Consider the following 18,430-nt stretch of genomic DNA (forward strand, 5'->3'; position numbering starts at 1 on the left):
TTCGGTTCGGTTCTGATGGCTTGACACATAAGAGTGTTTTTTATTCTATGCTTAGGCAATAGGAACAGTAAGAGGTTAAGGAAAAATAAATAAAACCGATTTATTGCAATACTCCTTTATTTTACTTAAAAGCTAAGAAAAGTCCATTAGTTCCTAGTGTATTGTATAATATACAATTAACACTGACATCTTACAGTTGCTGGTACCCCATGTACAAACTGGGGAACACATAAATACCTAAATTTTGAAAATAAACATACACGTGAAGTTAATAGACATAAATTGACCATTTCAAATAAACATATTTGTGCCTTCAGACAGTGATATTGCTGGGTGATGGCGCCGCAGATGTGCAGTCATGTTGGAAGTGTTTCCGTTTGAGTAGGCTACACGTGTAAAACAATGCTTGCACACAGTTTTTTTTTTTTTTGTTTGCCGTTTTTTCTTCCTCTGCATTATACTCAACGGCAAAACCGTAATGTCCCCACACCACGGATTTGAAAGACGCCGGCGCTTCCTCGTACTGTAGCCTCACTTCACCGCCGCTTGCCATGTTAAAGTGTGGAATGATGGTTAAGCTCCCCCTAACTTTAGAGCATAGTGATTGAATATTTACTCGGAGAGAAATAAAACGCACATAAATTATTCAAACGTAAAACCGAAAAAAACGCAATTCACAAGCGCGTATTGAACCGTGGATGTCGTACTGAACGGTTCAATATTATATTGAGAATTGTGGCATCACTAGTAATTACTAACAGGTGGATTCACAACAGCATTTATAGTATTAAAGAGCATTCTTGGTCCATGACAATTGTTTATCAATGAGCTCAGATAAATACATAGATTTAGACGATCTGACAGCTTTCTGATATTGAGATAGAGAAGACTTTACAATTTCATAAGAAATCTACAGCTTATCTTTCTTCCACCTTCTTTCAGCTTTCTGCAAGCCTGTCTAAGAGCACATGTAGTATCATTTAACCAGGGCACAGACTTGCAGAGGAGCTACGTAGGCCAAAATGTAAGTGCAGACATCATTAAAACAATGAATGAGCTCTTCGACACTATGATCATATGGAAAGGAGACTAGAGATTGAGAAAACTCCTTGAACATTGATAAGAAAGTAGCACTGGTGGTGGAAGATATTATACTAGTCAAACAGGCAGGTTTACATGATTTGACAACAGGAGATGACAAGGTGTAACGGTCACCAGCTGGAGTGCCCTTGAGAGCCACCAGAGGGCACTCCACACCAGACTATTATCACTCCCTCACAAACTACATTTCCCATAACTCACTGCCCGGACTCATCATCACTGATTGCATTCACCTGTGTCTCATCACCCTGTTAGTCTCAGCCTATTTCAGTCCCTCCAGGATTTCACGATTTTTTTGTGTGATTTTTGCGATCAAAATGACTGATTTTGTGGTGGTAATTTCAAGAAATTTGTGAAAAAAATTGCGATTTTTATATTTTATAATTAGGACATCACATTTACCATAATAGTATTATGTCAGATGCACAATAGTCATACATGACACAAATCACAAACAAAATGCATAAAGCTTGTTTATTTTGGTCTAATCAAATTCTCATCAAATTAACTTTTAAAACAACCTATGGGCAATTTTTCTACCTGACCTATGTAAATATTAACAGCAGGTGTAGTAATTTATACTGTAGAACTGTGTGTAAATCCTGAGTTGAGGGGTCCTGAGCTACAGTAGGCAACCAGTTACTTATAGTGTGGCGTTTTGCATGGCATCCCCACTGCGTATAGCTACGCGATACGAAGTGACCGTTCGAAAGGGAACTACTCGGTTACTATCGTAACCTCAGTTCCCTGAGAGTAGGGAACGAGTATTGCGTAGCCGGCCGCACTATAGTAACCTGGCATTTCTGAGTGTTTTCCCTGGTTTCATGTCTCTTGGTTCTTGGTCTCTAATGATATTTTTCTGTGGAGGATTATCCGAGCCGTTCAGCTCCCTTATGCCACTTCATCACCCTGGCTGGAATCTTCAACAGTATATAATCCATGCTCTTTTGCTGGCCGGTTCACCTCTTACTGTGTATTTTGCAGAAGAGCCCCGCAAACTGGCAGTGTCCACTAAGCCTCAGTCCCTTCACGTCAGCCCTGCCGAGCCTCAGTCACTTCACGTCAGCCCTGCCGATCCAGAGACTGTTCACGTCACGCCTGCCGATCCAGAGACTGTTCATGTCACACCTGCCGATCCAGAGACTGTTCACGTCACGCCTGCCGATCCAGAGACTGTTCACGTCACGCCTGCCGATCCAGAGACTGTTCACGTCATGTCTGCCGATCCAGAGTCTGTTCAAGTCACGTCTGCCGAGCCAGTGTCTCCGGACAAGATGGCCGCCGACGAGCCAGTGTCTCCGGACAAGATGGCCACCGATGAGCCAGTGTCTCCGGACAAGATGGCCGCCGCCATGCCTGAACTTGAGCCCTCAGCAGAGATGGCCGCCGACACACCTGAACCTGAGCCCTCAGCGGAGATGGCCACTGCCATGCTGTCTGTTCCTGTCTCTGAGCCGGTATCTGTTCCTGTCCCTGAGCCGGTATCTGTTCTTGAGCCGGTGTCTGTTCCTGTTCTTGAGCCAGTGTCTGTTCCTGAGCCGTTGTCTGTTCCTGCCCATAACCCCATAGCCACCCCAAAGGAAATTTTTTGGGGGGGCAGAAGGTCCCTTGATAGGCCGCGCCGCCATGGTCTCCTGAACTGTCTGGTCTGCCCTGTATCCCTGAACCGCCTGGTCCCCCTGAACAGTCTGCTCCTCCCTGGCCTCCTGAAGGGTCGTCTCCTCCCTGGCCGCCTGAAGGGTCGTCTCCGCCCTGGCCGCCTGCAAAGCCTGCTCCGCCCTGGCCGCCTGCACTGCCTGCTCCGCCCTGGTCGCCTGCACTGCCTGCTCCGCACTGGCCTCCTGTCTTGCTGCAGTCTCCAGGTCCTCTTCCGCTCCACGGGCCTGGCCTTCCATCCCGCCTCCGCTCCACCTCCCTCCTGGACAATTTTAGAGCGTCTGGAAGCCGCTCCTTTGAGGGGGGCCTATGTAACGGTCACCAGCTGGAGTGCCCTTGAGAGCCACCAGAGGGCACTCCACATCAGACTATTATCACTCCCTCACAAACTACATTTCCCATAACTCACTGCCCGGACTCATCACTGATTGCATTCACCTGTGTCTCATCACCCTGTTAGTCTCAGCCTATTTATACCATGTTCACTCATTCACTCACTGCGAAGTTTTGTATGTTGCACTGCATTTCTGAGCGTTTTCTCTGGTTTCATGTCTCTTGGTTTTTGGATTTTTTGCCTGTTCCGTGGATTACTCTTTTGCCTCTGACCCCTGCCTGTTTTGTTTGTTTGTTTGTTTGGACGGCCTACCTGTGTTTTGACCTATTGTCTGTATATTGGATTACGTGTCTGGATTGCCCCTTAAAGGGTCATGAAACCCCCCTCTTTCAGCTCAAGTCTAGCTCACAATCTTTTTGAAAAATGCAACTTAATTGGGCGTGGTGGCTGTGAGAAGAAGGGAGGGGAGTGGGTGTGGTATGGCGAGGTAGGGGGGGCGGACTGTCATCGATCGCCAGTGGCCCATGCATATCGACTCTCACTAAAAATCTGTGGTAAAACGTGAGGAAATGCTAGATTTTTTTTTATAGCTGACAAAGTTAAAGTCTAATGAAATACACTAACACCTTATTTTTGTCCTTTCAAAAGTAACTGAATGCACTGCTACATATATTAGCCTACAGTAATCATAATTGTATTTAAAACATATAAATGTACATGTATATGTATAATTATGTCTATATATTTTGTCTATATACACACTATAAATAAATATATTTGAAAATAATACATTTTCCTCTTATAAAAAAAAAAAAACATTCCGTACATAGCCTAGATCTACGCGCCCCCTAAACCCACATAATAAAGATGGACAGTGACAGAAATGTTCACAAATTAAGCATACGTTCCATACAATTGAGGTATTATCGAAATATCAAAATTTTAATAACGAGTGATTATTTAACAAAAGGCAAGTAAAACGGTCAGGGTTACATTTTAGACACACACACACACACACCTCTGAAGCGATAGAAAAGTCCTCGGGACCGCATCACTCGCAAGGCCGAAGTCCACCATTCTCCAGAATGGTTGCTACACACACATAGTTTAGATGTGTCCGTGGTTGATGGCCAAAGTCTAGCCATCTAGACTTTAGAGTCTAGCCCTGGCAGCATCGCGGGGAAAGATGCACCGGAACTTTTGCACCACGAAAACAAACGCGCGTCCCATCATTGCCTCTCTCATCTACTACGCGATATATCACAGTATGACATGTCTGTCATTGGAAAGTTCCACGTGGTGTCATGAATAATTAAGAGGCAATGTCTTCTCATTGGATAAGAAAACTCAGTCATAAATAATTATGAGACACCGATGAGTCATCAACGTACTATGGTGCTCTGCTGTGACGTGGACACGATGAAGATTTTAAACCCGGAAGATGAAAATAGCGGAAAAAAACTAAAATTTAACCATTTTCCCCCTACTATTAAATCTAACAGATGCTAACATTGTCTTCAATGGTGTTCAACACACATACCTCTGTTAAAATCTCAGAAAATTTGGTTTAGGGTTTCATGACCCTTTAATTAAAGATGCATTTGGATCTCAACCTTAGTGTCTCGGAGCAGTTCGTATCATAAGGGAACAGTAAATAAAATAGGTTTATGATCTGAGAAACTGTAATCACCTAATTCAATGTCCTGCACTTGAAAACCATGAGACAGCACAAGATCAAGTGTATGACCATGTGAATGAGACCTTTCACCAGTTGAACTAGATCAAATAAATTTATAAGGCTAATAAAGTTCTTGGCCAATGAGTTGGAGGAGCAACACACATGAACATAAAATATCCAATTATATAGAACGCATTATATAGAGTGCATTAATATAGAACGGTGATTAAACTAACTGGAACTACCTGTGCATTAAATGGTTTTAATGCACACCTTCCAGCCAATCAGAATCGAGCATTCAGTCTGACCATGGTATAATTATATTCAAGTCGGTCATTCTAAATGGCTAACTTTTGGTTAGCTATTTTTAATTCAATACTTCCATCAACCTTAAAGTTGGAGTTTGTCTGACAAAATGGAAGTTGGAATTTTTTTTTTTTTTTTTTATCGTAGCCTACAGTATATGTCTTTCCATGACGCTTTTTCTTTTGCGAAACACAAATGAAGATGAAGAATGGGATCAGAATAACACTGGACAGATTTGGAACAACTTGAGAGAGAGTGAACGCTGACAGTTTTTATTTTTTAGGGAACTATTACACCCCTACACATAAATGATTTTATTTTTTGTTGTAAATAAAACTAATATTATTGGAGTAAGTTTTACAAAAAATACTATTTCAGGTTTTTTACAGAATTTTTCACTTAATTTAATGTTACTTGCCTTTTTTGTAATTGTTTGTGAAATTTAGTCCACACACCTGCTTATGGTTTCTCTATCCACACAGACTCTCAAAGGATCAAAGATGATGACAAGTTGTTTTTCAACTTATTTGCCTTGCCGAGGTGGAGAGGCATTTAATAATTCATTTGCTTGTATGAATGATGAACTATTAGCCAGAGGCCTTTTCAAGAGTGACTCATAAGAGAGAGAGAGAGAGAGAGAGCGAGAGAGAGAGAGAGAGAGAGAGTGTGTGTGTGGGTTTTGTCTCCGGGTCTGTATTTTTTGGGATGAAATTCTATCAGGATCAGATGATGTGCTATGAGATATGAAATTAACATCAGTATCTCAGGGCTGCTGAGCGGGAACACATCTAATCCCAGTCTACTTATTTATTTCTTCATCAGATTTATGTCAAAATATGCATGGCACAGACGCCACCGGAGCTCAGAGTGCACCGTTTCAATCACCGCGTCCAGAAAGCTGATAAATTAATAATTCCATGTTTCACTAAGACGAAGGATTATTTTATATACATTATGATTATGGTTTAAAGCAGAGGTTGATGCTGGAAAGGTGACTCATATTTCTAGGCGGTTACACAACAATAAACTTCTACATCTCATAATTCCTGTTTTACTCGGGTTTGAAGGTGAATTTACAACATCCACTTTAGTTTGCAGAGTGCCGACCTGGAGCACAACATGTCAATAACACAGGACAAGTTGGATTTTGTGTTGTAGCGTGAATAGGTGGATACGCTGAACCCGTTCACCAGGGTCTCAAGCAGTTTCTAGTCTTGGTTATCCCCAACAATATGTTACACTAGGCTGTCCTATGACTTTAAGCATTAGACTAGAGTAACAAATAACATGATTTTGTTGTGAGGACCCTTATGGATTACATAAACTATTATCTGACATAAGATTAACAGGTTACACTTTAGAATAATGGTCTGTCATTAATAAGTTACTATGCAGGAAGTAATGCAGGACTAAGGAGTAGTAGGCCTACTACATTAACACTTCAGCTACTACTATTAATTAATATAGTAACAAGCTTAACTAATCAGTAAGTAATATCAAATTTAGGACTCGATCACTAGTAGTCCTTGAAGAGTGACTAGGTAACACTTGAGCAATTAGTGATGCATTTTATGACTATATTCAGAGTAAAAATTATGACTGATTACGTCTCAGATACACGATAATGTTCTTTATCATTTTTCAGTTAGTTAATAGTTATTAATGAGGCTAATCTCATTAAGTAATTATTTATTATGTAATAAGGAACTATCTCCTAAATTCGATATTAATAACTGATTAGTTAAGCTTGTTTTCATATTAGTTAATAGCAGTAGCTGAAGTGTTAATGCAGTACTACTCATTAGTCCTGCATTACTTCCTGCATAGTAACTTATTAATGACGGACTAAAGTGTCATTAAACACTAAAACACTTTAATGACACACATTTCATTAAACACTAAAATGCTAAAGTGTTACCAATTAACACATCATGAAAAGTAACTGTCGACCCCAGTGATTCTGGTCTGTCCGACCCAAGGTTTGGATTGAAAGTCAGTAGGGACAAAGAGACAGGAGAAGCCTGATATTATATTACAAAATCAAATCATCTATCTATCCATCCATCCATCCATCCATCCATCTGACAAATCTGTTGGTTGTGGAAATTATGCCACACTTCTGTGTAATTATTCATATTTTTATAATAAATTTTGATAGGAAAAAAAAGTTTAATGTGACAAAAAAAGAAAAGAAATTTGAAATGTGCACTGCAAGTTTTAACAAAAATCTGCATTTAGGACGTAAAAGTGCCTGTAATTGAAGAGACACCCATAAACATTTTATCACAAATATCATCTGATCTTTCACGAGAGATACAAGAGTGTATGAGGTCGTGTACATTAGCGGCCGCTCGCTTCAGTTGTCAAGAACAAACGACATGCCAGCGGGCAGATGAGTTCTCCATTCTCTCCTCCATTTTGTTTTCAGTGAGAACAAGCAGAAAGAGAAAAGGCTTTTATAATTTTGAGCTGACAGCACAGAACACCTTTCTCTGAGTAACGTCCAGAAGCAACAGAGGAGGAAATGGTGCTTTAAATTGCCTCTCTTTTATCTGCCTCCTTCTATCCCTTTATTTCCACTTCCTGTGGAGCATGACGGGAACATGAGCCGTTGTTTCAGCGAGAGCATGTACAGGTTCAGCGTTTCTACTCGACAATGGTACTTCACAGTTTTCATAAATTCACGCTGGTATGTGTTTGCTGATCGAGTCCAGAAAAGAATAAAGTGTCCCGGTCGTCTCGATGCTTGACGTTTACGAGCTGCTTCACTCTGACATCAGAAATCAATTTTAAGGTCAATCTATAAAACTTCATAGTAGCTTTAAAGTTGTACTCGTACTTTACTGTAATGTATGCAGAATTATTCTCCTCACAGCATGTGAAGGTTTAAAGACATTCCTCTGCATAAAACTGTCTGAATGCTTTGGTGTTTAAATAACAATTTGCTCAAAAAGGAAAATTGTGTCATTATAATGACTCAGTATCATGTCATTCCAAACCCTGTATGCTGATATTCTTTCGATGAAATGCAAAAGGGAATTTTTTTATGAATCTGCATTTCATAAAATTAGAGCGTTCATATTGATCATGTTTGTCAAGCTCCAAAATAAGACAAGATCACCTTAAAACATCATAATAGTAACTCTGTTGACAAACTATTGTGTACTATCTTTCTGTCACCACCTTTTTGAGCATAGATGTGAAAACACTTAAATGGTTGTAATTCATGAATGCTTTAAAATTACAGACCTTGGTAAGAAGCATTTGTTGTATGTTGTTTTTATTTAAGGTAAAAAAACAAACAAAAACAGAACAAAGGCCAGCCAGTAGGGGCAAAAACAGTCCAGGGCAGGCAAACAGCAAGGGATAACCTGGGCTAGAACTGACAGAACTGATCAACCAACTGACAAAGATTTGACAGGAAACCACCTAAACCAGCCCAGGACAGAAAACACAGGGAGAATAAAACGGGTAGAAAACAAGGCAGGGAACGAGGGAGGACAGGTGGGGCAAATAAACCAAAGACCAGGTAACAAGGGGGGTGCCGCGGGGCCAAGACAAAAGACTGACAGAAGAGCACATGGCACACAGAAACAAACAAAAAAGCAAAACAAAAAACATGACAGAAGCCATGTGCTTACACAAACAACACATAGGGCAGAATAACACATGGTATACAAACACCCTCATCTGCTATGTGCCCAAACATTAAATGCATGAATGTTTTGCCAATCATTATTACATATTCAGGTCTTTAGCAGATATCAGATCTATATCTAACATGTATGGATCTCTAACAGCCACAATAATATAAAATCTTCTGAAATTTCAATATCAATAACAAAATAATTAAATAAAGCATATTTTGATACCTTTTGGAACTTGGAAGGGTTCAATTTGAGCAAATGCTTTTACTATCATTACTGTCGTCATCATCAGAGCTAATTTCCCCATTCAGCATCTCGCTCATATTCACAATCTCAACCAATCTCAAAACTATCATTTTCAACATCTCTTAAATCAATATTTTGATCGCCGACAGTTTCTTCACCAGATCCACCAAATATTTTGAGATTAAAGTCTTATGTAAAGACATGTGTCCGTGAAGTCGAACTGCCTCGGACATGGACAGTAGATAGTACAAAATAGTAGGCCTAGCTTTTTACTTTTGTCTGGGCTTTCAACAAAAGGAATTTCTACAGATGCTAATCTACCAACATGGCATTACCATTTGTTTTAGGATGTTACAAAATATATACTGCGCTTGGAACAGACTTTACAGGCGAAAAAACTTTTCAGACTGGATGGAGGTAGCAGCTTTATATCTGAGGAAAACCTGGGATCCGGCCAAATGATTGGATACAGAATGATCCACTTGTATCCAGAAAGTATTTACGGTGAAGAGGAAGACAGTACGGTTACTGTTGAGTGTTCTCGGCCCAGATGGCGTTACCTATAGACGAGCAAGAAAACACGTAGGCTTTGAGTCAACGTGCCACATAAAGTTTGGAACAGGATTGTGGTACATACTCCGGCGGAGTCTTCGTGCTCGTCTATAGGCAACGCCATGGTAATGCCATGTTGGTAGATTAGCACCTGTAGAATTTCCTTTTGTGGAAAGCCCAGATAAAAGTAAAAAGTTACAATTTTGTTTAGATCCATGTCAGAGGCAGTTCGACTTCACAAACGCATTTCTTTACACACACACACACACACACATAACTTCTACGGAAGACTGTATTCTCGTAATTCTTCGTAATGTTTCTCGTATTCTTGTAATGGTTCTACTTTAATCTCGAAATATTTCGACTTTAATCTCGAAATGCTCGATTTTTTTTTTGTACAGATTTTTTTTCTTTTTTTTTCGTTGCGGTTCAGGGCTTCCGTAAATACCAGATGGACTCGATGATGGTGAGATCAGATCTCTGTGTGGAGCATACCGACTGTTGTAAGACTCTTTGTACATACAAAAATCTCCCTGGATTATTACAATTAATTGCAAAAGGAATATTTGGACATGTAAACTGATATTTCTTAATGACACACTAGAGCAAAATATATAATAACTGGCTCAAAACCAATTTTTTTTATTTTATTTTTTATTAAAATAACAACATGCCTAAGACTTTTACACATAGATATCGCTATGTTTATTATAAGCGAGCGCCGCTTTAAATGTTCATGCTCTTAAAGCAGATTAGACTCTGATTGTCTGTCTGCTGTTTTTATTGCTCATCAGCTGGAAAAAGTCCAGAAATTGATTCCAACAATTTATTTTCTCTGTGCCGTTACCCTTATTGTTGTGGACTAGGCCTATGTATTTCTAATTACCATTGTAGTTATTGACCTTGGTGTGAACGGGCCTTTACAGTCCGTCTTTGAATGCAGCAAATGCCATCAGATCATCCTATGCTTTACAAACATAGACTGCAAGTTAATTCACTTAACCGTGTACACAAGTATTGAGATGCACATAAAAGTAATGAGATGGAGTGTTTTTTTTTTTTTTTTTTCAGTAAGTCTGTGATCATCCAGACAGCAGAATAAATAGCTTCACTTAAAATTTAATTAATTATTGTCCTTCAGATTACCCCTCACACCCCCTGTCATCCGCCGCTTTCATTCTGCCCCGAGGCAAATTCAGAATGAAGTAATTGAATGAAATGATTCGCTCTCATTTTTTTATTAGTGGTTTAGCCAGTCAGGTGTGTCGCTATGCTTATTTCCTCTGACAATTAAAGATCCATAATTTATTGCAACAGGAAGTGAGCGTGGGGAGTCTCATCTCGTTTGGACATGGATGATTCTTCGCTTCTGATTAGAGAAATTCTCCTGACTGCCGAGAGAAGAACTGCACATGAAATCGCTCTGTGAACATATGTACATAAATGATGAAGGTTTTAATTGCTTTTTGAATTTGTTGAATTTAATTTCTTGTCTTTCCAAAGGATGAAGAAATTGCAGTATCGATTAAAAAAATTATCAGAACAGACACAAGTCACTTTTTATAAACTTAACTTATTATCTTATATCTTCTTAAACAAAATTAGAAGATCATGAGTGAATAAGTCAATGGTGAATAAAATGTTCCGCACCAGAGTTATTGTTTTTTATATATATAATTATATATAATTTGTTTGTTTATTATATGGGTGGTTGCTGGCAGACAGATGAGGAAGACGTAATATCCAATACAAAGGTTTATTAACAACAGATCCAACAGAAAGGCAAACGGAGAGCAACACACACTAAACATAGACAATACCGGACACTAGTGATGTTACATTTGACACTGAAGCTTCAAAGCGCGTATCGAGTATGCAGCACAATTTCTCATGAAGCTCCATGCCGGAGATCGTATGGTTTTCAGAGAAACACGTAGGCTAATCAACGAAAAACGAAGCCTCACTTTCTTTCCAGTCACGTGAATGCTTCACTTTGCGAGTCGGAATGTTTGAACCCAGTCCACTACTCTACTGGTTTTTGGAAGTTTAAGTCCATTTACTTACATTTTTTAAATATATATAATTAAGCCTACAGCCTATGTTACATGATCATATATTCTGACACATAAACAGCATAGAAAGCATAAAATAATTAGAACAACATTTACTTGCATCAAGCAACTCTGTTGGCATTTTTATTTCTATATAGTATTAATATAATTGTTACATTTATTTTATTGCCACACTTTAATATGTGAATTATATTATCAGAAAACTGAACGTTTAGCGTTGTCAGGCTTTTATTTGTGCTTAAAGGAGAACTCCGGTCAATTTTAACATTGAGCTCATTTTTTTGTACATTTGGAGTGCTGTCAATACAGAGAACAACGACAAAAATCGGTGTTGCCTACACCGAGTTATTCTATTTTTAAAATTTGCACCCTATTGACTTCAATGGGGCAAGTAGTAAGCCTGCTTTTTAGCCTCTTAACATCCTTTAAGTGTCATTACAAGTGCACAGAAAATGTGAGTGATTCCTTCCGAGTGAACACGGGTGGATCTGACTGCAGTAGATGTTAGAGATATTAATAAAAATGAAGTTAATTCAGCCAGCGCTCATACCTTTGTTTACATGCTGTTTTCGGTGGAAGGCCATAGTAATCGATTGTCGAGTTCACGCGCATAGGTTTAGTACCTATGATCAACGCGCGTGAACTCGACAATCGATTACTATGGCCTTCCACCGAAAACAGCATGTAAACAAAGGTATGAGCGCTGGCTGAATTGACTTCATTTTTATTAATATCTCTAACATCTACTGCAGTCAGATCCACCCGTGTTCACTCGGAAGGAATCACTCACATTTTCTGTGCACTTGTAATGACACTTAAAGGATGTTAAGAGGCTAAAAAGCAGGCTTACTACTTGCCCCATTGAAGTCAATAGGGTGCAAATTTTAAAAATAGAATAACTCGGTGTAGGCAACACCGATTTTTGTCGTTGTTCTCTGTATTGACAGCACTCCAAATGTACAAAAAAATTAGCTCAATGTTAAAATTGACCGGAGTTCTCCTTTAATGGATAAAACAACGGCGCTGCGCACTCAGCTACTCATAAACATGGCTGCTATAAATTTGACCTGCCACCAGATGGCGCTGTTTTCGACACTCTTGATGCTTCGAATCTTTTCCCGAAACATTCAGGGGAAAGCCTCAGTGCTTCACGAGGCTTCATTTGCCCATCCCTACCGGACACTGAACTGAAACAGAATAGAACATATATACAGCCGTTAATGATGGTGACTGATGAGTGCACAGCTGAATGTGATTAGTGTCCGTGACAACAAATGAGTGACGAAGGCAGGTGATGACAAAACATAATTTTTGTCCATGTGGTGTGAGAGTGTGACATATATAGCATATGCATATGTACAGTTGTAAACAAAATTATTCAACCACATTGCAAATCAGGTTTATTGGCAAAATTTACAGACTTTCAGCTGTTTGCAATGAACAAATCAAACACAGCAAATGTTTCAAGTGGTTTCCCCAAATTCAACTGAAAATGTCACTTTTAATATATATATATATATATATATATATATATATATATATATATATATATATATCAAACTCGTAGCCGTGTAATATCATTCTGATATAAAGCCGTATCAAACTGCTACAAGTTGGATATTGTGTTTATCCCCTTTATTGGCAAAGATCACAGACGGCCCCAGATTACTGTTGTTCAACATTCATTATTCATTAAAACATCACACTCTTACTTGATCTGGATAAACTGAGCATCATTACTATCATTAGAAAGGTTTAAGACTCCAGCTTCGATATTTGACCACTGTTTATGATTAAACTGGTTTGCAGTGACATTAATTTCTTAATTTATGCCAGGAGTGCAAAATAACTAATCTGTAACGTTCATTATTTTGAGTAGAAATCATCACTCATAAAGCATTCATTCACGTCTTCTCCGGTTTATTTTTGTTAAAATACATGCAATATACAGCATCCGCCAGGGCTATTAGTCCAATGGTGCGCATATTTGGAGAAATAATTATTAATTATCACATGATTGTAAAATATTTCGTCATACAGAATAACATTTCTATTCATTTCCCAGTGAATTATGCGATCTGAACTCAAACAGTGAACACAGTGAGATGTGTGTCTCCTCTTCCTGATTTGTGTCAGTTATGAACTCACTCAGAGCTCTCTCATTCGCTGTACAGCTGTCAATCATCTCACGTGATCCAATTTGACGATAATCCTGCCCTTCTGCATGACGTGGTCAGTTCTACTGGCCAGACATTAGTAAAAGACTGTAAATGGGTGTATACAGGGCAATAAAATATTTGATAAGAATCTTATGAGCCTTCTCTAAAACTTCTCCAAAGCCTCCCCTGACATGGTCTCACAATAGGCTTCATAAAATGCATCATTTTAGAGATATCATCCTCAGATTTGAAATGAAGCATGACCACAATTGTGGCTACACTTTAGTTGTGGTTTTAAGTTGCAATACTACATTCACATAATATTTTTATACATTTAATAAATATATTCTTAATATTTGTTGTTTTTGTTTTTATGTTTGAGCTTATGTATCTCAAATTTAATTTAACAGTCTGATTAATTTTGAGTCTTGAACTGTAAACTCTTGTGGCAGGAAGGGTGATTTCTGCTTTTGTCATTGTTTTTTGCCATTCTAGCCTATTATCTGCGCCCCTGGGATATAAAAGCGGTAACGTATGTGCTGCCTGTTACACGTCACTTTTTGTGAACTGCTGCGTCGTTAACGCGCTTCCGTCACCACTTCCTGGAAACCATATGTGAGCACCCGAGCTGGTAAGGAGAATATACTGCTAGTTGTTTGTAGGTTATGTATTAGGTTACGAGAAGTGCGTTCTGTCTAATGTACATTTTAGAGACGCTGATTTGTGTTGGAGAGCGTGCATCTGACCCCACTGTACGAGCTTGTTACTGTGTTATCGCTGTTTGCACATCAGTTTTTATTTTTATTTCGTTTTGACTTTTTGTTTTCAAATTCAGTTTAGTTTTAATTAGTTTTTAAAGTGGGTTTGCTAGTTTAGTTTTTATTTTTTGAAAATGCTTAGTTTTAGTTTAGTTTTTATTAGTGTGGCGGGACGCGGTACAGGATTTCAATAAGTTACTTTACTTATGATAATGATTGTCGACTACGCCACCCTGAATAAATCAGGGAATATCTAAATAACCCAGCAATTAGTATTAGGTCCCACAGGTTCGTGTGTGTCAGGGAGGTTAGAGACAAGAATATACAACAATTACAAAAAGGTATTTTATTGACATACAAAAATAGTTAAAAACAGTATCTTTTCTTAGAACAAGGGGCGCTCAACGCTCAATGCACAAATGTCACAGCACAAAGAAACAGGTGCTCACAGGGGGCAATATGAATGGCACACACCAACATAGTCCTCTACCCACGAGGGTAGGAGGAGTTTCAGTCAAACAAAAAGTAAAACAAACGACCAGGCTGAGTCTACCGGCGGAAGGACCACTTAATGGCTTTTCCAAAAGCGTAATTCTACTCACACCCACACGTCACCGTGCACTTGGATCATACACGCAAGCACTCCAAAATTGTCACCCACTGCAACACTACCACCACCACAATGCACTCGAAGGTCCTCCCGCCTGGCCACCTCAGTTCCTGGGAGAAAACAAGATAAACAGCTGAGTTTGGTAAAACCCAAAAATAAATAGCCAAAAGAAAATATAATAATCAAGGTCAGCAACGACACACAAGTAAATAACAGAAACAAAATCTAAACAAAATACACACAGCTAAACTAAAGATACAGAAAAGAATAACAGCAGATAGAGCTGGTGCAGCACACACACATACACACTCGCGCGCGCGCACACACACACACTGGTTCTCGTACAAATACAGATAGAGCTGGTGCAGCACACACACACTCGCGCGCGCACACACACACACACACACAGGTTCTCGTACAAATAACAGTCAATTATTATTGATCATAACTTTTCTATCACACTAAAAATGGAAAGGAAGTAGACGATGCAAATCCCGTGCCCTTATGAATTCCCGCCGGCGCGATCAGTGCGACACGGAGGGCAGCGCAAGCACCGTAGTTATCCGGGTGGACTCAAGTTCATAGGAACACGGAAGAACGAGAGGGAGATTGTGCAGGGAACCAGAAAAATGGTCCTGAGGACGAAAGGGAGGACCCGCGCCTCACAAACGCCTTAAAGAGAAGCAGCGAGATGTTAGTGCCTCTCTTTCCACTACAATCTTCTAGACATCTTACATGACACTTACCAAAAGACGACATCACCCCACATATAATCCCCACAGGCTACTGTTTACCACGATCATCACAACCACCGATTAACTGGGGTACAGGAAGCAACGCATTAACAGTGATATAGCGACTCAGTATAGTGCACGCCATCATAACCACCACTCAATACAGGGACAGTTTACATACCTGAAGGGTGGGCAGACACCTATTCTGAGCTGATGAAATGCACCGTCGGAAAAAGTGCTTAAATGAAACGCTACAATTTAAAGAGATAACACATATCAGTAGCGTTCTAAACACACGATTTGAACCACTCGCTACCAGCACATACCTGAGGCGCTAGTGGATGACGCAGGAGGGGGAGGACAAGACGTGACGCATCTCAGAGTACAGCCAACCAGCATTAACCCATTTAATCCCACCGGTCACAATAGTGACCGTAAAAAAATGTTTCATTTCTAAGGCTATAAAAATGTTACTGAATGATCTATCAATGCATTTCCAGCAGATATTGAAATAATAAAGGGTCTCAATGAAATATGTGCAGTGTCGCATGTTTACTGTAAATTGTCACATGACCAGAGCTGTTTACTTCCTGTTTGCGCCAAGAGAAGAGGATGGCAGCAAGAAAGCTCCCAAAGAAAAGGTTATTAAAGTATGTTAACATAAAGATAGGACATAGATTTTTGGTACACATCATGTTTAAGGTGTCTAGTATTGATATATGCATTTGCAATTACTCAACTTTATTTAATGTGGTCATAGAACTCACAAACATGTCAACGGCAACAATAGTGACCGGTGGGATAACCCATTGTATCAACATGCTAATACACATAGGCTAACTGTTCTACCTTACTTTCTGCTGCTACCTAACTTTCTACCTAATTTTACACACAGACACTATCCCGTGACCTCGAGACACTATCCCGCTATCCCGTGGCCTCGAGACACTATCCCGTGGCCTCGAGACACTATCCCGTGGCCTCGAAACACTATCCCGTGGCCTCCAGACACTATCCCGAGGCCTCCAGACACTATCCCGTGGCCTCCAGACACTATCCCGTGGCCTCCAGACACTATCCCGTGGCCTCCAGACACTATCCCGTGGCCTGCAGACACTATCCCGTGGCCTCCAGACACTATCCCGTGGCCTCCAGACACTATCCCGTGGCTTCCAGACACTATCCCGAGGCCTCCAGACACTATCCCGTGGCCTCGAGACACTATCCCGTGGCCTCGAGACACTATCCCGTGGCCTCGAGATAGTATCCCGTGGCCTCGAGATACTATCGCGTGGCCTCGAGATAGTATCCCGTGGCCTCGAGATACCATCTCGTGACCTTAGGATACCATCCCGTGGCCTCCAGACACTATCCCGTGGCCTCAAGATACTATCCCGTGGCCTCGATACACTATCCCGTGGCCTCCAGACACTATCCCGTGGCCTCCAGTGGCCTCCAGACACTATCCCGTGGCCTCGAGACACTATCCCGTGGCCTCGAGACACTATCCCGTGGCCTCGAGACACTATCCCGAGGCCTCCAGACACTATCCCGTGGCCTCGATACACTATCCCGTGGCCTCCAGACACTATCCCGTGGCCTCCAGACACTATCCCGTGGCCTCAAGACACTATCCCGTGGCCTCCAGACACTATCCCGTGGCCTCCAGACACTATCCCGTGGCCTCCAGACACTATCCCGTGGCCTCCAGACACTATCCCGAGGCCTCCAGACACTATCCCGTGGCCTCCAGACACTATCCCGTGGCCTCCAGACACTATCTCGTGGCCTCGAGACACTATCCCGTGGCCTCCAGACACTATCCCGTGGCCTCGAGACACTATCCCGTGGCCTCGAGATAGTATCCCGTGGCCTCGAGATAGTATCCCGTGGCCTCGAGATACCATCTCGTGACCTCAGGATACCATCCCGTGGCCTCCTGACACTATCCCGTGGCCTCAAGATACTATCCCGTGGCCTCGATACACTATCCCGTGGCCTCCAGACACTATCCCGTGGCCTCCAGACACTATCCCGTGGCCTCCAGACACTATCCCGAGGCCTCCAGACACTATCCCGTGGCCTCGATACACTATCCCGTGGCCTCCAGACACTATCCCGTGGCCTCCAGACACTATCCCGTGGCCTCCAGACACTATCCCGTGGCCTCGAGACACTATCCCGTGGCCTCGAGACACTATCCCGTGGCCTCCAGACACTATCCCGTGGCCTCCAGACACTATCCCGAGGCCTCCAGACACTATCCCGTGGGCTCCAGACACTATCCCGTGGCCTCGAGACACTATCCCGTGGCCTCCAGACACTATCCCGTGGCCTCGAGACACTATCCCGTGGCCTCCAGACACTATCCCGAGGCCTCCAGACACTATCCCGTGGCCTCCTGACACTATACCGTGGCCTCCAGACACTATCCCGTGGCCTGCAGACAATATCCCGTGGCCTCCAGACACTATCCCGAGGCCTCCAGACACTATCCCGTGGCCTCCAGACACTATCCCGTGGCCTCCAGACACTATCCCGTGGCCTCAAGATAGTTTCTCGTTGCCTCAAGATAGT

Source organism: Rutilus rutilus (assembly GCF_951802725.1).
Source record: "Rutilus rutilus genome assembly, chromosome: 3".
Taxonomy (NCBI): Eukaryota; Metazoa; Chordata; class Actinopteri; order Cypriniformes; family Leuciscidae; genus Rutilus; species Rutilus rutilus.